General features: G+C 42.5%; 1 protein-coding gene across 1 annotated transcript in view; it reads right to left on the bottom strand.

Annotated features, from left to right (window-relative positions):
- MCTP2 (multiple C2 and transmembrane domain containing 2) overlaps nucleotides 1-10,476 on the bottom strand; it is a 116,482-nt gene extending 106,006 nt beyond the window's left edge. The window contains exon 1 of the mRNA XM_066195900.1: nucleotides 10,354-10,476. The gene's annotated coding sequence lies outside the window, so the exon portion shown is untranslated. The remainder of the gene's footprint in view (nucleotides 1-10,353) is intronic.
- Nucleotides 10,477-15,942: the final 5,466 nt, after the last annotated feature.

Raw genomic sequence — 15,942 nt, 5'->3', positions numbered from 1 at the left:
TGCCCTGGAGCATTCCAAACCCAGCACCAGTTATTAAAAGCAAAGGGGCAGGATGTTCCTTGGATCATCAACACCTTCAAGCAAGCATTGTGCTTCCTCTGCAGAAAAAAAACCCAAATCCAAAGTGGAAGACTGAGCTGGGTATGATCCCAGAGGGCAGCAAGGGACACTGAATTCCACACAGTACAATATTGAGAAACTGAGACAGCCTTTTCTCCCTGCAGCACATGGCAAATACCTGGACTTAAATTTGATAAGGGACCAGAAAAAAAAAAAAAAAGAAAGAAAAAAAAGCGTCTGATCTCAATCTGATTCTGCGCAGGCTAATTACCCTGGGGAAATCAGTGTTAGAATTATTTTTATCATGAACAAGCATCACAGAGAGTGCACTGATGCAGTGCAGGTAAAGTCTTCACTGCACAGGTGATTTGCTGCTAAAGCAGGGTCATGGCCTGGGCAGCTTCCAAATCTTCCCACCCTGCTTTAGCTTCCCTGTAGGGCTTCAAACGATTCCAGGCTGTGGATACAGATCCTGCTCTTCTGCTGCTCTGTTGTAACAGAATCATTTGCAGAGCTTAGTGGGATGCTAAACTTAAACATATAAAATGAAAGAGAGACTTGACCTGTTGCTGTCAGCCAAATTAGTACAAGTGCTTCATAAGAAACGACTTTACATGCCTCAATGGAAACAAGATAACCAAAACAAACCAGCTTTATTTTCTTGATGTGGGGTGAAAGAAACTACAGTCTCTGCAGAAGATCACAAGTAACATCCAGGGTAAATACAAAGCTTAAAGAAAAGCCTGTTTGTTACATGCAGATAATAAAGGCATCTAAAGGGATATTTTCTATTTTAGGTTTGGGGTTTGTTGTTTTGGATTGGGTTTGGGGTTTTCTCACAGATTCATGGAGTTCAGGCTCTGGGCTTTTAGATCCCATGCTTGGCTTTTTGATTTTTAATTGGCTCAAACGTGACGAGTTTCATCTTTCACAAACACATGAAAAAAGTACACATCCTCCTCCACTTAGCAGCAAGAGAGGAACGGGGACACTTTAACTCCTTAGAGGCTCTTTTGCACAATCTGGAGGGCTTTTTTCTCAACATTTATGAGCAGACAGTAACTATGAGAAGCGAGAGAACGACCAGCTGCTACAAGCATCTTAAAATAGCATCTGATAGTGAAAGTTACTGAGAAAATACCCTGCACCTGCCTCCAGCTTATGAAAGTATTGCTTTCATTTAGCTTCTGTCTTTTCTAAAACGGAAGAAAAATGATGAGTATGTATAGAGGAAATGAAGGGGGAAGTGTTTGGGTGTATTTTTACAAACATATTTCACAAGTTCCTTCCACTCTTTGAGCTTCCTTCAAAACTGTACCTGTGCAAGCAAAAAGGCCCTTTCAACCTTTTCAGTCTAATTCGTGGGATTGTAGCAGAATGGGACAATCAGATATGATCTTTACAGTGCAAACAACACCTGCTGAGCAGCAGACCTCTCCAGGGACACCTGTGCACAAAGATCTGCTTCCTGCAGTGAGGATGTGCCCCTCAAACCAGACCCCAAAAAGATCCTGGAGGGGCATATCCTTCTCCTGGAAGGCACTGTGACATCTCCTGACATCTCACCAGCAACTGGGACGCTCCTTCACCACCGACTGTAAATGGTTTATAATTTGTCTGGTTGTTCCCAACCCCATCAGAAGATCCCTGGGAATGCTGGCACCAGGAGCAGGGCACCTCGAGGAGCAGGGGGAGAGGGAAAGCTGATGAGCAGCAAGGGGAAGGAGAGGTGTAGGTACAAGCAGAGTAGGAATGAGATAAAAAGAGCACTAGAGTAACTGAGGTTTCTCGGGGCTCACATGAGGGACAGCACAAAACCAGGGATAGAAGAGGCAGGTACACACATGCTGAAGGAGCTGGTCCCTGCTCTGTTGGGAATCCAGCCCTCCAGCCTCCTTCCTCCTCAAGTCTCTCCTTCCAGCCCCTGCTCACCTCCCTCATAACAAAAGGTTTATTTTTATAACAAGAAGTGCACAGAAATAGATCCTCCCTTTCCATAGCTCTCGGGGAAAACAAACCTGGGAAGGAAATCGGAGACTCATTTCCACGGGCCAAATCAGCCTGTGCCTTTTACTAGCACTTAAAGCACATATTTCAATAAAAGAAGCTTGTGACTATATGCAAATTACTTGTCCATGTGCCAGCATTTCTCCCTAAATAACTACTATTACTGTCACACTTCTTATCAAAATTCAGTGACTATAGAGGAAAGGTCTATTAAAAGCTCTGTGTGATTCTTTATTTAACAATTTACCAAAATAACCCTGACAGAACACTTTTGATTCATAAAAATGGCCTGATGACAACTTGAGCAGGACAAAACCCTACTGGTTTGTCTTTATTTTTTTTCCTCCTGACTACAGTGTGTTCCTCTTTCCAACACGGCACAAGCCAGGCTCAGAGTTCACAGTGAGAGTTGGGCATGTGGGAGGCTTGAGATAATTTTGAATTTGTATTGATCTGTGTGATTAAATGTCCTCTCACATTTAACATCTCCACATGGCTTGGGTGTATCTGTAGGTAAAGTGAACCAGTGCTTTTGCAGCCTTTTAATTCCCAAAGGCAGGAGGCTGAAGAACCCTGAAGAAAAGAGAGTTTGGTGTGTTGTAGCGGAGCATTGAATGAGGGAATTGCACCAGCAGCAGCCCTGATTTTCTGCAAGAGTCACAGGTTTCCCTACAGAAAATAACAGCATTTAAATATCACCCTGAAAAAGCTGGAAGGGACACTGGGAAACCCACAGACAGAGAAAGCTCTCAGGAATCTCTTGGTGAAGTCACGTGTTTGAGGGTCTCACCATGAACAATAAATTGGCACTTTAAATATGAAGAAGCCAATGCATAAAACTAAAACCAGTCACATTGCTCCCCTAAAGTCATGATAGCAAAGTGTTCAGCATTAAAACAGCAGCACAAACATAAATACTCCTTTAACTCCTTTAAACTTCCTTCTTTTTTCCAGCTGTAAACACTGAACATATGCCAGCACACATCTCTAAATGCCAGTCATTTTTCACAGGAAAGAGCCAGTTTTGAGTTGAGGTTTCTCTTTCCATTCACCATCTGAGTTTTCAGCCTCCTGGCACTAGAAATCTGCACGTTGTCTCCAGTTTCTGTTACAGCATTATTTTCCCACTGAGAAGATCAGGTAAAGTTTGTAAATTTAACTCATGTGCATTGGCAATTACACTTTGGCACTTCCAAAGCCTTAACACTGGGGTTTTGGTTTGCTGAAGATGAAGTCCCTAAATACAGGCAGCAGCAGCATCATAAGAAAACCACAAACTATGATTCCAGTAACTCTTTTAGGCTTGAATAAAAGGCACAAAAAATAAAATATAGGAATACTCTGCTGGGGTGTATAAGAAGTGACCTGTTCAGGAGTTTACCTGAAGAAGTTCAGAGAACCCCTCAACTATAGCAAAGCCTGGTTTTGTTAATTCTGGTTCGTGGAAGTGATCCAATCAGAAAATCAGCTCCACAAAATAGGATGAGCTAGGATGACACCTGATGAAGCAATTTAAAATTCACTTTCAGTTTATCTATGATTCTATATGACAAACCTGCTGCGTGGAAACGTGCAGACACATTATGCAGTGCTTAAAAAACTATTTGGCCCTGATTCATCTGGGGCAAACTTGCCATAGTCAGGGTGGAGTAGTTTGCTAAACGTTAAATACCTTCCCTTAAGCATATTTACACCTCTTGCTGCCCAACCACACTGGCTACTCCTTGGTACACTGCTACCACAGTGCTTTTTTTATTTTTATTAATCCTCCTTTCATGCACACATAGCTCCAGGCAGAATAATTTAGAACAGATCAAGCTGACCACTTGCCATTATTATGACCCATTCACATATTCTCAAAGTAAATGTTAAGTGCAGAAATTATGACTACTTAGCCCTTAATTAAACAACAAAACACTGAGTTTATTACTCATGGATGTTTAGTTCTGGTGAATACTGACTAAGAGGTATTTTAGTTCAGCTGTCATAAATATAGAATTTCCTGGTTTGGCTCATGGATTAAAATCACATAAAGCTCAAATCCAGAACTTTTAAGCAGGTGTCAATAAACCCTTTAAAGATGTAGGAATGAGGTTTCTTTAATGGATTTAAGAACTATTCACATTTCAGTTCCTCTGTCGAGCAGATATGGACAGGAGTCACCAATCTGGCAAGTGTCATGAAATACAAACTGCTCACAGTCAGCTAAACAGATCTGCAGGTTTTCTGGTTCAAACAATTTTTGCACCCAAGTAGGTGAATGTTTGATCTGCTTTCCTTTGCTTACTATCAAAGACCAGACAGATTTTTTGCAAAATGCTACTATGAAGCATTTGGTGAATGGGAGGAACGAGAAGCCTTCCTGAACAGAACACAAATGCTTGTAATGAGATTTGTATCTTACAGTTTGTTACGGAGTTGAACAAAATTCAGTCACTTATACAATAAAATAAATTAAAATCGCACCCCAACCACAAAGGCACCGTTCCCACTATCTGAATTTGGGTAGGGAGCACTTATTCTAAAATAATTACAAGCAATCCCAAATAGCAGGACTTCTACAAAATCCACTAGAATATATAACTGGAATTAGATGTTTGCATTCAAAAAGGAAAACAAGACAAAACAAAACTCTGTAGTTAATTATTTCCAAGTTGAAGAAACTGGGAACAAAGCCTGCTATGAAACGAGCATTAATGATCTGCCATTTGGATCTGCAGATGTTTCCCATGACGGAAGACAGCAAAAAAAAATTCCTCTTCAAACCCAGGGAAGCAGCGAAAAGGGGATGAGTTATGTTCATTCATTTGGATATTTTTATTTGAAATTGTCAAAACCATTAGGTTCAATAAGATTTTACTTCAAGGGGAACCTGCACCCAATAAAATTTAAAAGGACTGAGCTCTTAATCTCTCCTCACTTAAACCCAAATGAGTCAGACTTTAAAAAAAAGAACTTTCACAACCATGATAAAGTGAGCTGAGAGGGAGACTGCCCCATCCTCGCTGACAGCTCCAGATCATCACCACCTCCACATCAATGGCAACACAGACAAATGCCTGCTCAAATAAATTAGCATGACCCCCTCATTCCCATTCACCCCCATTAAAAGATTATCAAACAATTATATACCCAGTCCTGGCTAGAAACTTAACTTTTAGAGCAGGGTTTATCTGTTTGGGAGGAGAGAATGAAAGTGCACACTTGTAAATCCTAAAAATACAGAGCTGCTTCTTAATTTATGGCGTTACGCAAAAGCAGAACTGTTTTCTTTCTAAATTAGCTCTGATCTCAAGGCAGCAAAGCTATACAATTCCAAGAATTCCCAAAACAATGAAATTTCTCCCAAACCTAAAGTTTCCAGTAAAGCAAAATTTACTCCACGGGCTACATCTATAGTTCTAGGAATGGGCAACAGGAAGAATTGTCAAGGGTACAAGTACTTCCCAGAAAGGAAGGATATGAATAAGATCTCCCTTTATTTTTTTCCCCATCCCCAAAAGGCCAACAAAACCAAACAAAGATCTCAAAAGCTATGTTAGTATTTAGCTTGCATTTTAGCGAGTTGTTTTTGTGAGAAAGAGAAAACAAGTCAGTGAAGGGAGCATCTGTGTAAATACACCAGAAACAGGCAGGAGGAAAAGTCACCCCCTGGGTCACTGACCCAAACACTAGGAGTAAGCAACCAAATTAATTAGATGGAACTAAAGACCACCAGAAATTGTTGTCAAGAGGCTCTCCTTTGAGGCCAAAGGTGGTCACAGCATGCATCCAACCTACCCACACGGGGATCCTCTGGTGGCAGGAGGGTTTGGACACCTACATGATCAGACTGGAAGTTCCAGCTTCAATTCCACAGGCAGCTCCCAGGTCTGTTTTCTCCAGAAAAGCAGCAGTGGAAGTCAATAGGAAAGCATAGACACAATTTGCCCCCATCAGTCCCGACCTAGGGTTTGACAGGAGGCAGTGAAAGAATCAGAAGCAAGGGTTAAAAAAAGGCCTAAAGGTCATCAGGCTGCTTATGTGAAGAAAAGAACAAAAAAAAAGTCTTCTTAGAAAAGCAGTGTGCATCTAAGAAAATAGAAATCACATCTAAAATTATTACATGCTCCAGATTTTCCCACAATAATCCAGTTATTTCACAATGGAGCTTTGCAGCAGTAGCATAGCCTTGCAAAAGGTCAACTCCATCTGTGTTCTCTACAGATTATGTTTGTGAATAGCCAGTTAATCAAAACTTAAAGAAACACTGGATTGAGCACACAAAATACTCCTGTTTTTTTTCCCCCAAGTGTGAAAATTGAAGTTGCATCTAATGTTCACCTGCTTGAAACTATTCCAGACCAAACAGCAGTGATCTCAGGAAATCCCATCCAAATTTCCATCACACACAGTACGCAAGGGGACCACATCACTCCAAATATCCACTCAGCCCAATAAGCTGCCTCTAACTCTGACCAAAAACAGATGCTCAGGGGAAGACTATAAGGTCACAAAATCATACTGTGATTCTGCCTGCAAAATAATCTCCTGGTTTCCAGGAATCTGTGATTTAGGAGCTGCTTCAGCTAGAAATTGCATCAGCATCTTTGTGATTAACAGCCCTGGCGTACATTTTCTCTCTTAATTTGCCAAACAACTTTTAAAATTAATTTATATCTTTAACAACAGGAAAGTATTGGAGTAATGAGTTTCACAGATAAATTATGCTTATGTGAAACAGAAGCATAATTCATCTATGGAAGAATTTTTTTTTTAAATTTTTTTTTGTTGAAGAGGACCTTAGAAAAAAAATCTTTGAATCTTGCTCATTTATTCTTACCTCTTTAACATCTTGAATTATGTGAAATTACAAATAACTCTTCTCTGTTTACTCCACATCACTCAGATTGTTCCCACTTCTGCATTCTCCTCTCTAATGATCTCTCTTAATTGAAAGAGAGGTTCATTCAAAGACCCTGGTTAATGTTACACCATCCAAACATCTCAACTAGCACACACCACAGGCTTCCCCCCCCTCCTCGAGATAATTGATTTGTCTGAATATATAATGTAGTGTAAAACAACCTAAGTTCAAAACCATTTAGGAACGTTTCAAGAAAAGGTAATTAACATCTTATTTTCTACAGTCTTTACAAATATTTTACCAAGTAATTTCTAAGTTGAAAGTGTAGTTTAAAACATTTGAAAATTGCCTCTGGATGTGTAGCTTTTTAAAGGACTGAAGTATTTGATTAAGAAAAATTTGAAATCCCTAAATATTTCAAAAAAAATTAGAGCAAAACCCTCCTTTGTATCACTCCAGAGTAGCTTTTTGATGAGTTACTCTAAATACAATTATACTCTTGCAAGTGTTTACCCTGGCACAGCAAGGCATGAGGCCACACGGGTGCCAAATTCAAATTTGCCTTAGGAGGTGACATACTCAGGGCAGGACAGACAGATTGCACATCCACAATGCCTTGCAGATCACAAGATACCCAATATCCAGGGAAGATAGAGAACATCTAAAAGAAAGTCTCCATCAACAAGGCTTCCTTCCTACTGATCCCTAAATTGGACCAAAACCATCTGCCCACGCAGCAATCAACCCACTCCGTGGCTATGCTGGTAAACCTGTAGTTACACCCAAGCTGATTTCTCCAAGGCAGAAATTGCCAGGTAGATAAAAAGGTGATCAATCATTTGATCTAACCTGGGAGACTTGGCCCAGTTTCACTTATCACTCTTGGTCTTCATTAGAAGCCTCACACAGAGGACAATGGGGAGTTCATTCTTATGGGGATCACAGGAAATCTTATGTGTATGACAGTGGAATACACAAAGAAAGCCTTGATAATGAGACACATAAATTGTCTGAATATGAATATTCCATCTGGTTCTATGATTTGAGTTCACAGCATCAACATCTTAAGAAACAGAGGTGCACTCAGGATCAGCTGTTACACTGATACGTGATTTAAAACCAGAGTTCAAGGCACTCATGGTTCCAACATCCTCAAAATCCTGCAAGGACCAGTTAAGCCTTAAGAAACAGGTCCCTAGGACCCAGGGAACATTCAACTGCTTAAGTAAAATGGGAATAGATTGAAGAAAAATGTCTTTTTCCTTATAAACAAGCTTCTGTGTGAGTGTGTTATCTAATAAGTACAACTGGAAGTAAAATGGGAATGTGGGAAGAGTGCCAATGTAAATCCTCCAAATCTGAGGAAATCGGGAGCAATTTTCCACTCAAGGGTGGAAACAACACAGAGGAAATGCAGAGCATACTTGGCATGCTTTGCTCTCCTCTGCTGAGGTAAAGCTTCCCTCTCCTCCAGTGCCCAGGCACAGGGACCCCAGGTGATGAGACCCCCAACTCCTTGCACTCTGGGAGACTGGGATTCAAAATCCTAGACCATAATGGTGTAGGTGATGGTGAACAAAACAGTCAAACCCCAAAATTCTCACAACAAAGTGACAGCACAAGTTGTTGCACACATCCTGCCTGAATTTGACAGCCACTGGTGGGGGCCTTGTGCCAACCTTCTGCTGTCTATGAGAAATTAAGGAAAAGATGGGCAAATCTGCACAGTGCAGACTGAATGAGGAAAAGGAGACACTCAGTATTGCCTGGAAATGTCAGTGGGAGCAACCAAGAAACTTCTGGGCTGAGATTTATCCCCTGTCCCAAGGCCACTCCAGCCACACACGCAAGCTGACCCCAGCTCCACCACAGACAGTCCCAAATCCCAGTGAACTTCAACATCCAAGGTGCAACCACTGTTCTCCTCAGGACTGCTTTTTTTTAAAAAAATCATCTGTTCAAGTCAGAGGTGCAGTTAGTCCAAAAGCTCCTGCTAACATTACCAAATGCAAAAGGCACTGGGAAAAAAACCTGCAGTGAAATTAGTGAAATCGAGCCAGTTCCGGTTCTAATTACCTCGAATGACATGATAAGCAACGTTTCTAGCACTGTTACAGCCTCCTGGACTGTCCCAGGATGGGATGATTACAGGAATCCCTGGGCTGGTTAGACACCCACCTTCCTGCCAATGACAGCAGTGCCTCTCCTCGTGCCCTTGTTCATAATTGACACCTTAAATCCACAAAGCTACAAACTATCCTATAGTTCCTTTAATGCAATCAAAGTTAAACTTGTCTTAACAGCACAAAATTTACCATTCTTATTTTTTAAAAAGTGCAAAGTATTTAAGAAATAAAATGAGAATTTCCTCTCTGCATCATTTTTGATTTTTTTCTTTCCACGGGTATAGCAAAGTGAAACTATACATACTGAATCCATCTTCAGGCTACAGCACATACAAGTTTATTTGCTTTATGATAAGCTATTTTATGATGGCATTGAACAGCAGCAAGAAATCAAACAAGCAAGATTATTACTCAAATACACTCATTCATCCTGACAGTTAAATCGACTCATTCAACAGTATCATCTTCTGAGAATTACTGCAAAATACATGACAAATTCTACAGTTTAATCACAGTAAACTAATAGTAAGATATCCAGGTGAGAACTTCTATTTTCTTAATGCCATGTAGCAGCAATTCAGCTTTCAGTGTGCTTTGAGCAACTGACTGTCATAAAACTAAGGGCACCAACCAGATCCCTGCCAGTTGCCATAGTTGTGCTAGGCAAATATCAATGAAAATTCATACTATTTCTCATTACAACCGTATGAACAGCTCTTTCAAAAAGAAAAACAAACTATGCCTTACACACTACATTTCCTTCAAAGTTACCCTTAAAACAACTCCGCTATGTCAATGCACTTGTGTGAATGTTCCACTTTGTTGTTTGTTTTTAGTTTAGGGATTGTTTTATTATTACTGCTAAATGGTTTATTTATTTAGTCAAAGTCAACAGCCAACCAACTCAATTTCAGTCAGCAAGTGCACTTGGGGATGCGTCGGTTCAGTGAAAGCTGGCTGAGGAAGGAGAGAATTTCCCCAGCAGCATCTTCTCACACCGACGGCAACAAAAAGAATCATTCACACAAGGTGCGAGTCCCTGGAGCAGCATCACTAAAGCGACACACAGCAAAAAAGCGAAGTAAACCCCGAGCCTCCCACGGCAAAGTTAGTTCTGCGGGGAAGCACGAACAGCGGAACAGCGAGAGCGACTGAGCTAGCAACACACGGGTGAAACCCGCCAGACCTCATAAAGCAAACAAACAAATAACAAGGAAAAAAAAAAGAAAAAAACCCACCCAAACTAGAGAAGCACCCTCCCCGAACCGGCCGGGCTGCCCTGGCCGGGCGCATTCCCCTCCGGAGCCCCTTTACCTGCCGGCCGGGCCGGGGCCGCGCAGCGCCCGCAGCCGCCCATGGCACCCGCTCCGCCGCTCCCGGCCGGGCACGTGTGGCTGTCCCCGCTGTCGCCGCTGTCACCGCCGCCCGGCCCCGGCCCTGTCCCCGTCCCCTCCCGCCTGCCGGGGCGGTGCCGCCGCCGGCGCCTCCCTGCGCGCTCCGCGCTGCCCGCCCGCCCCCGAACCTCCGGGCCTCCCGCAACCCGCCCCCGCCGGCATCCGCTTCCACGGGGCATCCCCCTGCGGCATCCCCTTGGAGCATCCCATTGGAGCATCCCCTTGGAGCATCCCCTTGGAGCATCTCCCTTGGGGCATCCCCCGCCTTGGAGCATCCCCCTCCTTGGAGCATCCCCCTGCGGATCCTATCGCTCGGAGCATCACCATCCCCTCCCGGAGCTGCATCCTGCCCACCCGCTCCACGCCAAGACCAAAGCAGCAAACTCGCACCGCCCGCTCCCACCGAACCCAACACCCCAGGGAGGTCAGGGATGGTGGTGGTAAAGGGCAGGGGACCGGCGGCACTGCCCTGCAGAGCCCTGGGTGAGGGTGGAGCTAGGAAGGAAGCCCTCGCGAATGACGACATGCCAAGGGAAATGTAATCAACAGCAGCGCTGCTGCCACGTAACGCTTGCTCTTGGCTGCATCTCCCAACACGTTTTTTTGGCAGCATCTCCAGGTGCCTGACAAGGGAGCCAAGAGCTGCAGCCGCGTTCCAGGCAAGGAAACTGAGGCAGGGTTGGGTGAGGTGACGTGCTTACCTGGCCTGTCTGCAGCTGAAACATGGTCCCACACATGTTTCTTGATGAGTTTGCCACGTGGAAAGGCAAACATCTCCCAACAAGGCGTTCAGTGCCAGGTTGTTTCTGGAGCAGACTGGGTCACACACCTTCCCAGACAGCTCACCCAGTCACCACTCCCACCTGCAGTGTTCAACATCCCTTCAGTGTGGTATCACTGCAGGAGGTGCACAGCAATGAGATGGGGAAAGACAAGCTTGGTTCATATGAAACATATTTACATTCCATACGTGTCATTCTGATCAGAAATCACACCTTGTCTACGAGCATCACTGACGCAGTGACACCATCTCACACCGTGGAGTGAAACTCGGTGATGCAACCACCTTGTGCCATTGCAAAACAGAAATGGTCATGGACACGTGGGAAGGGTTTGTCACAGTGCAAAGAATTGTTCTCTAACCACTGAATAAAAATGTGGGAAGACATAAAATCCATTACTCCAATTCTTTCAATAAGATCCAGAGAGCAAGAGTTCACACCTATGGACGGTCCCATGTGGATCTACAAAATGAGGATCAGGAGCCATCAGTTCAGGAGCTGCTAGGAGCTACACATCAGGGAGATTATTGCTTGAACACGTGAGCAATTTCTAAGGAACAGGAAAAAAACTTGGCAATGCTTTATTTTGCCTCCTGACTTAAAGGTTATGTTTGAAGGGACAGATCCTGATGTTCCAGAACAAGCTCAACAACAACACTGGTTACTGCAGACAGTGTTAGAGGTATACAGCAACTCCTAAATTGCACAAACCTTCCCAAAGTTTGTCTACATGCTGAACAGGACAGTTTTACTCAGCTCATGCAATCAAAAATCTAAGGGGAACTTGGCTGAGATCAGAAAACTAATCAATGATCTCAGCTTAAAACAGAGGAGAGGAAACTTATGCCGCTAATGTTTTTGTTTTCCTTTCATCTAAACCAAGAAAAATATCAGATTCTGATAATTAGATAAGTTTAGAACTAAAACAACACAGCCTTTTAAACACTTTTCTCTTAGGTGTGTGATCCCACAAAATGTATATCAAATAGAGCTCTGTGCATGTTTTGTCAAAGGCTGCAGCCAAGAGAGAAGAAACTGTAAACATGCCCAAAGGCAATCTAATAAAGGTGGCTGCTGATTTCAGGAGAAGCAAAGGAAAGCAGCTTGTGTGTGCCTCTGCCAAAATGAAATGTAACGGTGCTCCTTGGATGCAATAGGAGAAAGAGATACAGAAATGAAATTCTCATAGCCAATATCCACCCAAATGAGAAAAGCTTGCCACGACTTAGTGGCAATAAAGAGATAAATTGATTAACTGTTACAAGATTACCCAAATATGGGCTCTGCAAAACATTAGCTTGAGAAATTTTCTTGTCTTAGGCATCATGTAGCTGATTTAAGGATGCTGATAAGGCTACAGAATGCTGAATATCAAGTTCTTTGTTACTTCACTGCTAACTAAGAGATAAAAAGGGCAATACTGGGGAGATCCTTGGGATAGGAACTTTACATCACTGGCAGGCTAAGGGGAAAAGAGGAGGAAACATGAAACTTTGGAAATGTCACCAAAACATCAATTTGAGGGTATTCTGTGAACACTTCCAATGTAATCTGAAGTCATCGAGTGCTAAGATATGCATTATTATAACAGTAAGTCATTATGTATGACTTACGGATCTTAAGGATGAGCACTAATTAAATCCCCCTGTAAAACACATTGTCAAAAAAAAAAAAAAAAAAGGCACAGTAAAAATTACAGCAAAAAGAAGCATTTCAGCATGAGAAATTGAAATGTGTCTATCTAAAGAAGATTTCTTATTAACTTTCCATACTCACAAGGAGCCCCTGTACACCTTCTCTTCGTGCACACAAATGTTTTTCTTCTGGATTTCATTAAAGATGTCATTATCAATTCCTGTGAGGGAAGAGAAAATATATAATTGAGAACCATAGTTGGCGTTATCAAATCCTACTCATCTTTTGTGTGAATATCTCATTTTCTCAGAAGGGAAAGAAGACCTGTCTTCTCAGCAAAAGAAAAAAAAAAAAAAAAAAAAAAAAAAAAAAAAGATTGCAACTTTTCTCCTTTGCCTCCATTTTCTTACCCTTTATTCTGACTGCTGAAAGAAAAAAATGACCTTCTCAGCCTTTACCAAAACCTGGCCAATGTGGATCAATGTGAGGCTGCTGAAAATAATGGGTTTAGCTCCTTTCCTAATGACAGGTTCAGCTGCAACCTTTCAGAGAGGCAGCAAGTGAAGCATTTCTATCCTGCCCACCCCTTTTCACAGCCTGAAGTTTGCAGCAGCACTTCTTCAGGGTTGTGAGGAAGAGAGACATGAGGGCACAGGGACACAAGATCAGATCACAGAAGAAAACAGTCATAGAATGGTTTGGGTTGAAAGGGACCTTAAAGCTCACCCAATTCCAGCCTCCTGCCCTGGGCAAGGACAGCTCTCACTAGAACAAGTTGCTCAATGCCCCATCCACTTCAACCCTGGCCTTGGACACTGCCAGGGATGGGGCAGCCACAGCTTCTCTGGGCACCCTGTGCCAGGGCCTCACCACCCTGGCAAAAAATTTGGGCACCCAGGAAAGAATTTCTTCTGTATCTCTAACCTGAGTTTCCTTCCCTCCCATGGAGGTTAAAACTCCTTTTCCTGACCTCACTGGTAGTGTATCTGGTAACAAGACTTTGGAGCTCAATCAAGTTAAAAGCTTGTCAGTAATTCCTCCTCTTATCTCACCGACAAGTGGAAGGTGTTCCCTGGAAGCACCACTAGAAGCTTTGAAGATGCCCTTATCACAATTTTGAGCAATTCTGTCTGCACCCAGCTGTTCAGCACCAGCTTTACTGACGTGTTTACAGCACTTGGCTTGACAGATTGTTCAGGTCCTTTGTGAGCCTGGGACACAGCCCCTCAGATATGCAGCTGATAAAGGCTCTCCAAAACCCCAAAGTGAAATCTCCTGCAAGAGTTAAGTGTTACGTTTCATTTCCTTTGGACAAGTGGGTCCCAGAGACCTGGCGACCCCGAAATACAGAATTACAAGTCCCTAAGTTGCCGCCCGTTTTCCTTGCAGCTGAGCACCTGGTTTACAGGCAGAATTTGGAGCAGGACCAAGGGTGTGCTTGTTCCCAGGTCTTTGAGTGTTAAGACATTCCCAGAACACAAACTAAGCCAACTGCCGGGTTTAAGTCATTCTGTGCAATTGCACAAATGAATGCACTCAAGACTTTAGGAGACGTAAGCATGTCATTAAGTCTGGGATTAATAAATGAATTATGATAATTAGTTATGGCTTGACTACTCGCTTTCAGCTCCAACAGGTTACCTTGAAAAACCACATATTTTTAATCCCATTTAAGGTCATTATGATTCACCTTATCAGTTAAATGTGTGATACATTCTTTAGTGCTGGATTCTCTACTCTGAAATGTCACTGACCATTTTTTTTTTGTCTCAGCTGTGGAAATGCCACATGGGCAAACCTGAGCTTAAACTTCAAATTAAACCATCACAACCTCAAGCTTCCTCCTCACTTTTTCAGTCCCATGCCTGTGTTTGTGTGCAGCTTCACCATTTGAACAGCACTGACAACATTTCCATCAGCTGTACAAGGAGAGAAAGAACAAAGATGTGAGACAATTGTTTCAACCACTCAGGATTCATTATTAGCTTTTAAGTGCCATTTAAACAGGCTGTATTTTGTGACAGAACTTATAATTCAGAATCTGTGCAGTCATTTTCCTGACAATCCATTGAGGAGCAATGCTGGGGTCTGTGCAAACAATGAGCTTTTAGAACATTTGAAAATTCAGCTTCTGATTCATCCCAAGAGTAGAGCAGAGCTGAGCAGTGGGTCTGTGGGCTCCTGAGACCAGCTGACAACTTCTAGAACAAAAGTGTTGTCAGGGATTTAAATAAGGAATTCTATCCAGGAATCTCCAAGGAATTTACTAGCATCGAATCAATGCATCCTCATACATCTAAGAAGGATTGTCAGAAAAAAAAAGGCTGATACAAGCAAAAGGGGTTTTTTTGATGATTGGTTCAGGATTAGACAGGAAACCAGTGAAAGTCAGGGATAAAATATGAAATTTTGATCCTTCCAGTAATATCAAAGTGTTTGGCAGGGGAGGAGATGATGAGTGACTTATTTTGGTTGGGGTTTTCAGCTTGTACTTCCTGAAACGAGAAAACTGGACTCCGGTGTTTGCAGCTCCCAGCCACAAGCTCTTGATAGAGTTGCAGTGAGACATTTGGTCCTTGAAAGAGGGGAGGTTGGCACTTCACAAGCTATGGAGAGTCTGAGCAATGCAAATAAGTTATGAACACAGGGCTGGAAAAAAAATAAAAATAATAAAAGAAAGCACACCAGTCTTTCAATATTTTTGTAAAATTTTCCCTGAATATCCTCTCCCCATTCCCTCAAGTACAGGGTTATTAAAAGCTGATTATTGGTGTACTGTTACCCCTGCTTTCTCACAAAGTGATCCTCCTAGGAAGAAGTCACAAACACAAACTAGAGATTAATCTTGTGTTCCAGACCTAGTCCTGGATCTACAGAACAGAGCACAGGACTGGGAGTGAGTGTAAGAAAATTTTACTCTTTTCCAGAATCTACCAAGTAAGATATTATTTTCCTTTATGTCTATTTTCAGCAAAATGCATTTCAAGAGAGTGTTTTCCTACCTTGAACCATGCCTGTTGGAACTGGCATTTGCTCTTAAATTGTGATCTAGGGTAGCTGAAGGAAGAAAGATACACAGGTTTTAAACCAGC

Source organism: Chamaea fasciata, unplaced genomic scaffold (genome assembly GCF_029207755.1).
Source record: "Chamaea fasciata isolate MVZ Bird 193981 ecotype frontalis unplaced genomic scaffold, bChaFas1.0.hap1 SCAF_14, whole genome shotgun sequence".
NCBI classification, from domain to species: domain Eukaryota; kingdom Metazoa; phylum Chordata; class Aves; order Passeriformes; family Sylviidae; genus Chamaea; species Chamaea fasciata.
Note: the sequence above shows the minus strand (reverse complement) of the source record. Positions and strands in the feature narration are given on the sequence as shown.